Source organism: Tachyglossus aculeatus, chromosome X1, assembly GCF_015852505.1.
Source record: "Tachyglossus aculeatus isolate mTacAcu1 chromosome X1, mTacAcu1.pri, whole genome shotgun sequence".
NCBI classification, from domain to species: domain Eukaryota; kingdom Metazoa; phylum Chordata; class Mammalia; order Monotremata; family Tachyglossidae; genus Tachyglossus; species Tachyglossus aculeatus.
The window spans coordinates 89,668,820-89,682,154 of record NC_052101.1 but is presented as its reverse complement, the minus strand read 5'-3'; the positions used below and the strand labels follow the sequence as shown (position 1 = coordinate 89,682,154).

The 13,335-nt window shown below is 45.0% G+C and overlaps 1 protein-coding gene across 3 annotated transcripts in view; it reads left to right on the top strand.

Moving 5' to 3' along the window:
• DAG1 (dystroglycan 1) overlaps positions 1 to 13,335 on the top strand; it is a 107,224-nt gene that overhangs the window by 79,294 nt on the left and 14,595 nt on the right. The window lies entirely within an intron of this gene.

Genomic DNA, 13,335 nt, shown 5'->3' with positions numbered 1-13,335 from the left:
GGGTCGGGCCTGGCTTGGCAGAGATGGCTTTTCAGACTTGGAAGATGGTTTGTGTGAGGGGTCAGAGGTGGGAGAGATAGTAAGTATGCTTGGTTGTTGCAGAAAGCATGGGCTTTGGGAGAGCCAGAAATGAATGCAGATAAGTGTTGACAGACAGATTGGCAGAGGGATGTCAAAACCAAGGGTTAGGAGTTTTAATTCGATGAGGGAGTTAGTTGGGAGCCACTGCAGCATTCTGAAGGGGAGAGTGATGTTATCAAAGCGTCATCTGGGTGGTATGTAAACTGTTAAAATTGTTCACGGGGGTTTCTCGGGCATTTCTGTGAAATTCTTGGGAGAAGAAAACCCATCCAAAAATGCTGAACCAATCAGGATTACTGCCAGGGAGGAAGGACCGGGGGAAAGGGATGAACAGCAGCATTGTTTTCTTGGAATAAACTTGTGTAAGAGACATAACACCAGCATTTACAAGAGTGATTTGAAATCCAAATTGGTTAAACAAGATCCAGTGGTGATGATTAGGCATTTTCATACTTGCTAATACGATTGCGAGATCGTTTAAGTGAGTTCAGAGACCTTGAATTGAGTTTATTGGGCATTTTAGAGCTTCCCATTATTTCGGGAGGATCCATGCCAATGAGTCCATTAGAGTGCAAGCTTTGGGAGAAGCACCGTGGCCTAGTGGATAAAACACGGGCCTGGGAGTAAGGACCTGAGTTCTAATCCTAGCTGCACAACTTGTGATTTTGGGCAAGTCACTTCAGTTCTCTGGACCTCAGTTCCCTCATCTGTAAAATGGGATTTAGACTGTGAGCCCAGTGAAAAACAGGGACTGTGTTCAACCTGATTATCTTGTATCTACCCCACTGCTTAGTACAGTGCCTGGTAAGCGCTTAACAAATATTACTATCATCAGTATTATTATTATTATCATCATTCTTTCGGATTAAACTGTTTTCAAACCCAGATACGTTGGTGGTTGTACATTAGGTGCTCAGGAAATGTAGATGATGACACCATTAAATTAATGGAGGTTTTTGTTCTCCAAAGGTGGGTCGTGTGGCAGATGGGAAAGTAAGGGGTGGTCTTCTAGATAAGGCCCTTCCTGGATCTTTCTTGCCTCTGGGAGGGCAGAGATCAGTGCTTAGAACAGTGCTTTGCACTTAGTAATCGCTTAATAAATGCCATTATTAAAGGTCCAGGAAATAGGAAGTTTTGCTCTACAGGTAGGTTTAAACAGGTATGATAACCCCTCACCCTGGCCCGGTATCTCTTTCTGCTACATAACTGCCAAACAAACCCAGGAGTTTAATGGCCTACTGACTGTTAATCCTGTACTTGGGGTGGGTACATTTCTCCCTACTCCCTTCCACCCCATTTTTCTTTTTTAATTAATTTAAGAAACACCTCCCCGAATATTCATGCAAAGTCCTGAGCTGTATTTTTCTTTGGAAAACATTACTTTCTCCCTTTTCTCTATTGGAAAAAAAAAAATATATATATATATATATATATATATACGAACATGTGTGGATGTAGGTGTGTGGGCCAGTAAGCACATGGGCAGCTTTTGTTTGTTACTTTTCTTGTTGGAATGTCGAGTTGTGCCCAAAATGATCATTTCTTTTCTAACGTTGGTTCGTTTGTATATTTGGAATCATCCTTAGTTAAGAATTTCCTTGCTCTCCAAGAGGTGGGAAGGAAAAGTAGAGAGTTCTTGTTGTTGATGAACTTTTTTTTTTTGCCCACTGCAGCTGCAGAAGGAAAAGCAGAAAGGGAAACTTTAGGTTAATATGAAGATAGGAAGGAGTTTTCTTACGTCGAGGTTGAAGAAGTTATTTACCAGTTTTGAGGTTAAAAGAAAAAAAGCCAACTACTCAAAAACATTCCATCCTCCCCCCACTTTGTCCATTTTTGTTACTGCTGTTTTTGCAGAGGTACCAACATCCAGGATTATTAGGGACTTTAGCACTGATCGGCCTTCTGAATTCATTTCAATCTACCTAACCTACTCCATCAATGGTATTTATTGAGCAGTTGCTGTGTGCAGAGCACCGTACTATGCTCTTGAGAGAGGACAGTATAGCAGAGTTGGTAGACATGTTCCCTGCTCACAAGGAGCTTACAGTCTAGAGGGAGACTTGGATAGCACTGACAGTATCAAGGTAGAAGCTGCAGCTCAATGTGGCATTCAAGGAGCTAGATACATTAGCAATGCATCATGCAAGGAGCCATGTGCTTGATAAAATGCATCAGGCAAGTGCCATATGCTCAATTCTGATAATTGCCAAATCAAGTGTGAGTCTAAGTTTGTTTCTAAGATCCTTATTGCACTTACCTTAAGCTTGCACAGTGGAGATTACACCCAGTTCTTCTATAACGCAGGGGATCACTTTTCTGTCAAAATTGGGGATGTAGTAAACACGTCCTGACCGGTGCCGCACGCATGTGTAAAACATTTCTTCTAACATCACAGTTTATCCTGATAGATGTGTGTTGTCTACAGAATATTCCCTAGTTCCCCAACAGCGGTCTCTGCAAAATGTGCCCTGAAAACCCATGTTCTGGCAGAACTGAGTGTACTTCCTAAAGTGACAAGAAATTTCTTGTGACAAGGCCAGTGAACATTGGCTCTCTAATGGTTCGTTTCGCATGCTTTGGCATCTCAGATACCAAAGAGATTTCACCTTGCAAACAATTTGTAGAGATGGGATCTATAGAAAGTGAAATACTAGCCACCATTAGGGCAAAAGAGGTCAAGCTATGTGTTTGTGAGATGGGGCTCCTTGCTCTAGAAAGTCCCCAGTTTCATCAGACAGGTTCTCTAAAGTGGAGAACCCCTGGAAAAGAAGGGGATAGGCCTTAGCTGATAGAGCAGTTTACAGTGATGCATGTCCCGGGCCCCTAGCAGACCTGTCAAGTATCGCTGACCCCTGCATAGAAGTTATCCAGAACTGACATGGTGTTGATAGAATTGTCTGCAAACTTCTAGTTGTACAGTGGCCTAAGCCTCATAGGAGGGTGTCATTAGTTGTTTGGTCAGTAATGCTGAAGAGGTTTTGGAAATTATTCCAGACAGTTGATACTGCCAATGAAGTGTTTTAATTTTGGTCCTGGCCGATATGGCACGATGAGGGATGCTTTTGTAAAAGTCTTTTGTTTTAAGCAGTCAGTAAACATGAATAAATGAGGTGGGTGCTGTACCGATCATATTGTAATCACTGCCTTTTGGGGGGTCTAGAGCAAGAATTAGGGCTTACCACATTTGGGAAATTCTGCAGTATTCAGAACAAACAATGACTTGAAGGTTATAATAATAATAATAGGAATAATAATGTGGCATTTGTTAAGCGCTTCCTAGGTACCAAACTCCGGGGTAGGTACAATATCATCATTAGAGAAGCAGCGTGGCTCAGTGGAAAGAGAATGGGCTTGGGAGTCGGAGGACGTGGGTTCTAATCCCGGCTCCACCACTTGTCTGCTGTGTGACCTCGGGCAAGCCACTTAACTTCTCTGTGCCTGTTACCTCATCTGGAAAATGGGGATTAAGACTGTGAGCCTCACATGGGACAACCTGATTACCTTGTATCTACCCCAGCACTTAGAACAGTGCTCGGCCCTTAGTAAGCACTTAACAAATACCATAATTATTATTATCATCATCAGGTTGTCCCACATGGGGCTCACAGCCTAAAGAGGGAGGAAGAACAGGTTTTTAATCCTCATTTTGCAGGTGAAGCTAGAGATATCCTATCCTCTTTGCATTAAACAATAGAGGATAGTCTGAGTCTGGTTAATTTTTTCTGATACCTTAGATTTCAGGATTTTACAGATTTATACTGTCTGTCTTTTAAGAATGGTTGGTTCTTGGACTCTCTTTAGGGATGGCCTTCAAGGGAAGGTGGGAGTTTGAGGCCCCTGAGGAAAGGGGGCTGTTCTTTCTCCGCCCAGTTAGTTTGTCGTGGCCTCCAGTCCGTGTTCAATGGGACTAAATAGCAATAAAAGAACCCCAATCTGTCCTATCTCCTGTGACAGTAGTCCTTGGTGCCTGGATTTCCTTAGCTCTTATCCAAGAGATAAGGCGCATTGATAGCTTGGTTGTCACGTGGGGCTGTGGCTTTTATGGTGAGCCAGGATGTGAGAATTGAGCATTTGCAAAAGAGCTGCAGATTTGAAGGAGTGGAAAATGAGTCTAATTATAAATAAGCTTTTAGGCAGACCAGAAAATTCTGTCTATTGTGTGAGTTATGGATTGAGCCTGTCACGGAATTTTAATTGGACGGCCTTGAAGAACAAATAGAACGTCATAGTAAGTAAACTACTGCTGGTCATTCAGGTAATGAAAGACCTCAGCGGATATACCAAGGCACAGCCGCCTGCTACAGCACAGCATCAGCCACAGGCTGTAGTTGCTTCCCCGGGAAATGGATCTTGCGGGTGAAAAAACCTTTGCGGGCACTTGGCAACGTGCCACACTGCCCTTCTGCTGGTCGACTCAGTTGTCGTTGCACCCTGTGCCATGGTGGCAACCCGACTGGCAGGGAAGAGAGTATCAGTCCCTTTGCACAGCTTCTCGGGCTCAGGACCGAGGCTCATCTGTTCTCAGCCGGTTCTTGACGGGAGACTCCATCATCATCATCATAAGATAAACGGATTTCTGTTCCTTTTTCTTGAGATCTGTAGGTCTCCCAAAGCAGACATTAGACCCTTTTTTGCAAAGGGCATATCATGCTTAAAGTCCCTCTTCAGGAAAGGGCAGATTGTATTTGATGAGGGGATTATATTTATATTTTCCACTCCTTCAAATCTGCAGCTCTTCTGCAAATGCTCAATTCTCATATCCTGGCTCACCATAATATATACATATATATGTGCACGTGTGTGTGTGTGTGTGTGTGTGTGTGTGTGTGTATATAAACACAAGCACAAACACACACACATTGTTGATTGTGGAAAAGCACATATGTATGTAGTTTTCTCACTTTACCATCAGTAGCACCCCCAAAGGGATATGCAGGTGTGTGTGATTGTGTGTGTACATTGGTATATCTATTATATGGGTGTGTAGATTATAAACTCCTAGGGAGCAAGCACTGATTTATATCTTTTTAGAATACTGTTTCCTCCAATGGGCTAGTTTGTACTGGATTTCCCAGGAGGTAAAGTACTTTTCTAGCCTGACTGACATTACTGTTCCGTAAGCAACTAGACTGTCAAAGCTAGCCTTGGTGGACTCCCATCCAGAGCATCGCACCCTTTCTCTAGCTTGAACTTTCATTACATCTTTCAGGTTTTATTTAAGATTTGAAATACCTCTAACTGCTTGGTATTTCTTGATCCTCTATAATGTACTAGATGCCAAACACTATATAGAAAGGCAGTCTCTGGACTCCATTAGCCTATATCCTAAGTAGCACTGACTTCTAAGCCCAAGGCTAAAAAGAAATTTGTCTGGTCTAAAAAAAGAAAAATCAACCTATAGTCAAATAGCAGTTTTGATGGGTCAGCAAGGGTACCATACTTCTTAGCTTAGGGGTGGATTTGATAAAAATGTCTTCCAGTATAGGAAAGGCTTTTAAGGGAAGGGATCTTGACCAGTTGTCCAAACCCACAGAAGACCAAACAAGAGGAAATGAGCTTAAATTACAGTGGGAGAGATTTTGGTTGAACATAAGAGCTTCTTGACTATCAGAATGATTAAACCATTGGCATAGCCTGCCAAGGGAGGTTGGGAAGGTCTCATCTCTGGAGACCTTTAAGAAAAGAAAAGACACCCCTCTGTTCTGGATGGTTTGGTCTGGTGATTAATTTGCATAGGTAAAACTATTCCAAAGCAACAGTTGGTTTTCTTGATTTATTTCCATGTGGTGATTCCATCCCTCTAGGTGGCCCATACACTTCAGGTGTCTGCTGGTTCTTAGAGTATGTAGGTTTGAGTTTCTCCCTTGCCCCAGCCCCCAAGCCCCCATTTGCTGATCAGTGATCTGCTTATCAAAGGGTCATGTATGGAAACATGACAGAATTTCACTTAATAAAAGCTGTTTGTCGGGATTTTTCCCTGCCCAGGCAGTAAGTTCAGTTGGTGGGGATTAGAGCAGCCTGAGGGCTATGATCTTGGCTTCTCATACAGGCACACATATTGTTCTGATTAAAACAATGAGGATCCTTTTCAGGCTTCCAGTAGGAGCTGATGAAAGGAGTGTTTCTTTGGACGCTCAGTGATTTTTATAGTGACCTCCCAGTGAAATTAACTGCAGTTTCATCCTGCTTTGAGTGGGTATCCCTTTGGATTCTGAATAGATCCCTTGTAAACATAAGCACATCTGGAAATAAGGATTTGAAATGGAAGGCATCCTTGTGGGTGGTTTGTCAGAATGCTATTTGCCTGAACTCATCTATTCCAAAACTTTGCTCAAGTGTGCATGTTGGAAAATATTGTTTTCTATACAAGCTTCTGTACATTAAAGCGTTTTTAGCTTTCTTTTTTTTTTGGCAAACACAAGTATGCACAAATTAGGTCACATTTTTACATAACAATGGGAAGAATTTTCCAAAGTGGACTCGTGTGGGAGGGGATGAAATTTCTAGTCTTTCGATGATACGGCCAAGCTCCATATTAAAGTCAACCATAAAGACTCAAAGCTTAAAATGGGGAAAGGCAATCTTAATCATATAAGCCAATAAAATTCTAGTGCTGAAAACCAACTGAAGTCAAATGGAAGGATCTCAACCTCATCTGTCCTCATTCCACAAGCCGTCCTGTTTTCTGTCCACTGCAGAAACATAGTTACATTCCCCTGTCGGTGGTAAGAGCTTCCCCCATCTTTCATCGCTGCTTTAGATTGAGTTATAGGTCTCTTCAGTGGCCACCAAGAGTCTCCGTACCTCCAAAGAATAGAAGTGGCAGTGAGCTCCCTGGGCCGAGGCCTGCTTCCTGTCCTCCCCAAAATCAAGGTTCCTGCCTTGCTCAACTTCAGCAGGTTTCTAGCCCATTCCCCATCCCTCCGGAAGCAGTTCCCCAAACCACCCTAGCTGGAGAAAAGCACACAAAGATGCAAACATTTCCTTTGGCTTATGAGAGCAAAAGGATTGGGGCTTTTCTAGTGGGGACAAGTGGGATGGAGCTTGGGGAAGGCAAGGCTTCAAAATGTTAAGAAGGCATACCGAATTTTGGGTATTTTTAGGCAAACGTGACTGCTCTCGGGTTCCGTTGGAGGCCTTGGGATGAACAAGATTGGGAGTCCAGCTCAGGGAGTGGTTGGAGTGAAAATAATGGTTGGAAGCCTGAGGGGACAGTGATCCTTTGCAAACCCACCTTTAAGGGTTGGGAGATGCAGTGGAAAAAGAAAAGTGAAAGAAAGATGGACTGGCAAATAAAAATGAAAGACAAATAAGTGCCTATGTTTGCAATTGAGTTGGTGGGAGAAGATGGTGAATGTGTAGGTGGAAAAGTGAGGCTATATGGGAGAGAGCATCATTTAGTTGGCTGGAAGAGGAAGTGTGGGCATAAGTGGAAGACAGATTGGGGAAGAGACTTTGAGGATAGAACAATGAGTGGGTGGTGGATAAAGGGATGGTATGAAACTAGGGAATTTATCATGAAAAAGGCCAGGGACATGTGGATATCGTAAGTGTGGGACATACCTTTTCAACATTTCTTCCCCCATCATTGAAAGTCACAAACAGCTATGCCGACCCCTTTTGCCTATCGTAGGTTCTAATAGGTGCCAAGTCACAAAATGGAGAGTTGCTTATTGTCCTCCCTGTACTGAGTGGCTCTGATCCAGTATGAAGGCGGAGAGGGAGCTCCAGCCTGCTTGGGGGAGACACTTTGTTCAGTCCTCCTGTTTTTAGCTATTGACTATTCCAGAGCTAAGAGATTGGTTTGGGAGCTTTTCTTTCTTGTAAGTCTTTCAGGGATTGTTACATGTGAGGCTCTGGAACCCTCAACGGGATGATTAAATCGACCTAGAAGGCCTGCTAATGAACGTCAAATAGTAGGGGAAGAGAAATGTCATACCCTGCAAGTTTAGCTTGCTTTGTTGGCATCTGACCTTGAGGGATTAGAGTGGCCCCTTCTATCTCTTTTCTTAACTCTTTGTTGGGTGGTTTGCTGTGAATAACAGCACAGAGGAACGTTGGTTTGTCAGGGATTATTAGATTGTGATCTTTAGGTTAGGGCCTGAGTACCAACACATGTGGCCTTCAAAAATCCTTCGGAATATGCCGTTTTGGGGAGGGGCAAGTACCTTAATTAGGTTGAGGAGGGTTACAAGGGAAGGGAGAGTGTTTGGAACATTATGGAAGCAAGGGTAAACTGTAAACTTCTCTGTAGACTGTAAGCTTGTTGGCAGGGATCGCATCTACCGATTGTATGAATCAGTCAATCAGTAGTATTTATTGAGTGTTTACTAGGTGCGGAGCACTGGACTAAATGCTTGGGAGAGTACAATACAAATGAATTGGCAGGCACATTCCCTGCCCACAGAGAGCTTACAGTCTAGAGGGGATGATAGTTGTTAGTCATTAAAATAAGTTCTAGCTATGTGCATACTTGCTGTGGGGCCGAGTGAATATCAAGTGCTTAAAGGGTACAGATCCCACTGCGTATGCAGTGCAGAGGGGAAAAGGGGAAAAGAGGGCTGATTGTAGTTTCCCAAGTACTTAGTATAGTGCTCTGTGCGCAGGAAGTGCTCAATTAATATCACTTATTAATTGGATGAAAGCGCACAGTCTTCAGGGGAGAAACGAACAAGAGGGTCAGATGACCCTTGCTTCCAAGAATAAGAGGTCTAAATTGGATATAAAGGGACCCACTGGAGAATTTGGAAGCAGGAAGTGAGATGGTGAAAGCAACAGGTTAGAGATAGTGTTCGCCACGGTATTTTCAATTGGCAAGAGGCAGGGAAGGCTGATGAGGAGAAAGGTGCTCTAATCTGTAGGAGAAAGGTGCCCTAATTCATTCATTCAGTTGTATTTATTGAGCACTTACTGTGTGCAGAGCAATCAATCAATCGTATTATTGAGTGCTTACTGTGTGCAGAGCACTGTACTAAGCGCTTGGGAAGTACAAGTTGGCAACATATAGAGACAGTCCCTACCCAACAGTGGGCTCACAGTCTAGAAGGGGGAGACAGAGAACAAAACCAAACATATTAACAAAATAAAATAAATTGAATAGATATGTACAAGTAAAATAAATAGAGTAATAAATATGTACAAACATATATACATATATACAGGTGCTGTGGGGAAGGGAAGGCGGTAAGATGGGAGGATGGAGAGGGGGATGAGGGGGAGAGGAAGGAGGGGGCTCAGTCTAGGAAGGCCTCCTGGAGGAGGTGAGCTCTCAGTAGGGCTTTGAAGGGAGGAAGAGAGCTAGCTTGGCGGATGGGCAGAGGGAGGGCATTCCAGGCCCGGGGGATGACGTGGGCTGGGGGTCGATGGCGGGACAGGCGAGAACAAGGCACGGTGAGGAGATTAGCGGCAGAGGAGCGGAGGGTGCGGGCTGGGCTGTAGAAGGAGAGAAGGGAGGTGAGGTAGGAGGGGGCGAGGTGATGGACAGCCTTGAAGCCGAGGGTGAGGAGTTTCTGCCTGATGCATAGGTTGATTGGTAGCCACTGGAGATTTTTGAGGAGGGGAGTAACATGCCCAGAGCATTTCTGGACAAAGACAATCCAGGCAGCGGCATGAAGTATGGATTGAAGTGGGGAGAGACAAGAGGATGGGAGATCGGAGAGGAGGCTGATGCAGTAATCCAGTAGGGATAGGATGAGAGATTGAACGAGCAGGGTAGCAGTTTGGATGGAGAGGAAAGGGCGGATCTTGGCAATGTTGCAGAGGTGAGACCAGCAGGTTTTGGTGACTGATTGGATGTGACGGGTGAACGAGAGAGTGGAGTCGAGGATGACACCAAGGTTGCGGGCTTGTGAGATGGTAAGGATGGGAAAGTCAGGGAGAGGGCAGGGTTTGGGAGGGAAGATAAGGAGTTCAGTCTTGGACATGTTGAGTTTTAGGTGGCGGGCAGACATCCAGATGGAGATGTCCTGAAGGCAGGAGGAGATGCGAGCCTGGAGGGAGGGGGAGAGAGCAGGGGCAGAGATGTAGATTTGGGCGTCATCAGCGTAGAGATGATAGTTGAAGCCGTGGGAGCGAATGAGTTCACCAAGGGAGTGAGTGTAGATTGAGAACAGAAGGGGACCAAGAACTGAACCTTGGAGGAACCCCCACAGTAAGGGGATGGGAGGGGGAGGAGGAGCCTGCAAAAGAGACTGAGAATGAACGACCGGAGAGATAAGAGGAGAACCAGGAAAGGACGGAGTCTGTGAAGCCAAGGTCAGGTAGCGTGTTGAGGAGAAGGGGGTGGTCCACAGTGTCGAAGGCAGCTGAGAGGTCTAGGAGGATTAGAATAGAGTATGAGCCGTTGGATTTGGCAAGCAGGAGGTCATTGGTGACCTTTGAGAAGGCAGTTTCCATGGAATGTAGGGGACGGAAGCCAGACTGGAGGGGGTCGAGGAGAGAGTTGGTGTTGAGGAATTGGAGGCAGCGCGTGTAGACAACTCGTTCAAGGAGTTTGGAAAGGAATGGTAGGAGGGAGATGGGGTGATAACTAGAAGGTGAGGTGGGGTCAAGAGGGTTTTTTTTAGGATGGGAGAGACATGGGCATGTTTGAAGGCAGAGGGGAAGGAACCAGTGGAGAGTGAGTGGTTGAAGATGGAAGTTAAGGAGGGGAGAAGGGATGGAGCGAGAGATTTCATGAGATGAGAGGGAATGGGGTCAGAAGCACAGGTGGCCGGAGTAGCACTTGAGAGGAGGGAGGAGAGCTCCTCTGAGGATACTGCTGCGAAGGATGGGAGAGTAGCAGGAAGGATGGGAGAGTAGCAGAGAGTGTTGAGAGCCCGGGGGTTGGAGAAGGGGGGGGAGTGACTTTGGGGAGGTCGGACCTGTTGGATTTAATTTTGTTAATGAAGTAGGAGGCCAGATCGTTGGGGGTGAGGGAAGGAGGAGGGGGAGGAACCGGGGGCCTGAGAAAGGAGTTGAATGTACGGAAGAGGTGACGGGGATGATGGGCATGGGTGTCAATAAGGGAGGAGAAATAGTTTTGTCTGGCAGAGGAGAGGGCTGAGTTAAGGCAGGAGCACTGTACTAAGTACTTGAAAAGTACAATTCAGAGAGACAATCCCTGCCCACACCAGGTTTACATGAGAGGAATGGGTGGGTCCCTCTTATGGTCCAGCACCTGTTAATTTTGGGAAGTGCCAGATTTGCCCTGGAGTTATTGGCCCCAGCAGCAGTGAGAGGAGAGTAAGTGAAGGTTTCTGAGAATACTCCCAAGAAGTCCTTTTTGTTTCTAGCTCAACCTTAAATTATTGGCATTGTGTAGGAATTATACCTTTATTCATATGTTGCTTTTTAATTTTCCTGCATCTTGGTTTTGGCCACTGAAAAGACCAACACCTAAATCCTGGGGTGGTGGGGGCTGGACTTTTCTTGGAGCTCTCCTCTGTCCTCCCGCTAGCTTGTGTAGTGCCTTTTTCTGGGCTAGGAGTGCCAGAGTACGTCCCCAGAAGGAAGAAGGTGAATCTTCCACCTCTCAGTCTGCTTTCCCATCCCCACTTCCCCAGTGTTCCCCTTCCCAAACTTACAGTCTAGAGGACTGTACTTGCAGTACAACCTTGCTAATCAGTTTGGACTGAGAAATCCCCCTTCTTTTGTGACAAAAGCACCTATCAGGGGTTTCTTTGTCTGGCCTGTCCACCTGGCAGAAGTTGATGCAACAGTACCCAAGAAGACCCAAAATAAGAATAACTTAATCCAATTCTGTGGAGCCTGAACCCAGGTCTTTGTTACTTTTGAAAAACTCAGGTATAAAGGTGGATTTCCATTTCAAAAAAATACAGGTTTTATTTTATCTTTTATTTTTGATTCATGCCTAGCAACATAGCATGCTTGGCAAATGGTCCTTTGGTAATATTACTCCTCTCTGGTATTTGCAAATGACGCAGATGGCTAAATGAACCCTCACAGATACCTGTAGAATGGTAAGGATTAATTTAGGGTATTGGATTCCATTGTCAACCTGACATGCCCAGATCTTGGTTTTGAGATGAGGGTTCTGTATTAGAACAAGATGATCAATAATCCTTACTCGAGAAATGAGCCAAGACTTGACCCTGGAGTCCAGTTTCCCAAGGAAACACTATCCCCTTTGCAGAAAGGGGAGGGGGAGGTCCTCGGGGGGAGGGGGGGAGATGTCCTTTACAAAATGACCAGACCTTCAAGTTATCACATTCTCAAATACTTGTGAGTTATATTGAGTGGAGATATTGACAGTTCCCCACCCAAATGCCCCCATTTGGCTAAAGGCCAATGGGGAAAATGTGAAGAAAAACTGCAACGTTTTCAAAGATTAATTTTTTCCAGGTTCACTCTAATTTAAGAAAAAAGACTCGGGGGTGGGGTTGGTAAAGAGCAGGTTAAATCAGGTTAGAACCTCAGCTTGTGAGGCAGGTTCTGATAACCATGCCCAAACAGACCCCAAACACAGGGATACAGAGAGTAAATACATAACCAAAAACTTATTCACAATAACCTCTACAAAGACAACCCAGCTCAGCAGTGCCTCGCCTCCCAGCTCAGCAAAACTCAAGCAATCCCTTCTGGAAGCAGAAAGAAGACTGACTCTTGAGGAAGCTTTGCCCCTACTTGCCATCAAAAACATCAAACCCCACACCTGCCCTTCTAAGAGTCCCCATCTCTGCCAACACAAGCAACCCCCCACCAAGCAGTTAACACTTAAGCACTGAGCTGGGCCTGCCAGGCATTGTTTTACAATGTTCTAATTAAGGCTACCTTAGATTCCTTTAGAAATTCTTCCACCTCCCCAGCACAGCGTCCTCCAGGGAACCTAGTCAACGCCTTAGTTGGCCTACCTTGATGGCAGCCTCTCAGTTCCAATACTAACTAATGCTCCTAATACACTATGACATCATAAGTCATCATTATGGTATTAAGTGCTTATTTTGTGCTATGCAAGGTAATAAGTGCTGGGGCAGATACAATGTAATTAGGTTGGGTGCAGTCCCTCTCCCACATGAGGCTCCTTGTCTAGAAAGGAGTAGGATTGAATCCCCATTTTATAGGTGAGGAAACTGAGGCACAGAGAAGTGACTTGCCCAAGGTCACCCTGCAGATAAGTGGCAGAGCCAGGATTAGGACAGGGAGTCAAAGGACCTGGGGCAAATCTTAGAAGCTTTCTGGGTTTTAAATGGCCTCACCTGTAAAAGGAGAGTAACAAAATGGCATGATATAATTGGTGGGTTTTGGCAGTGGTTG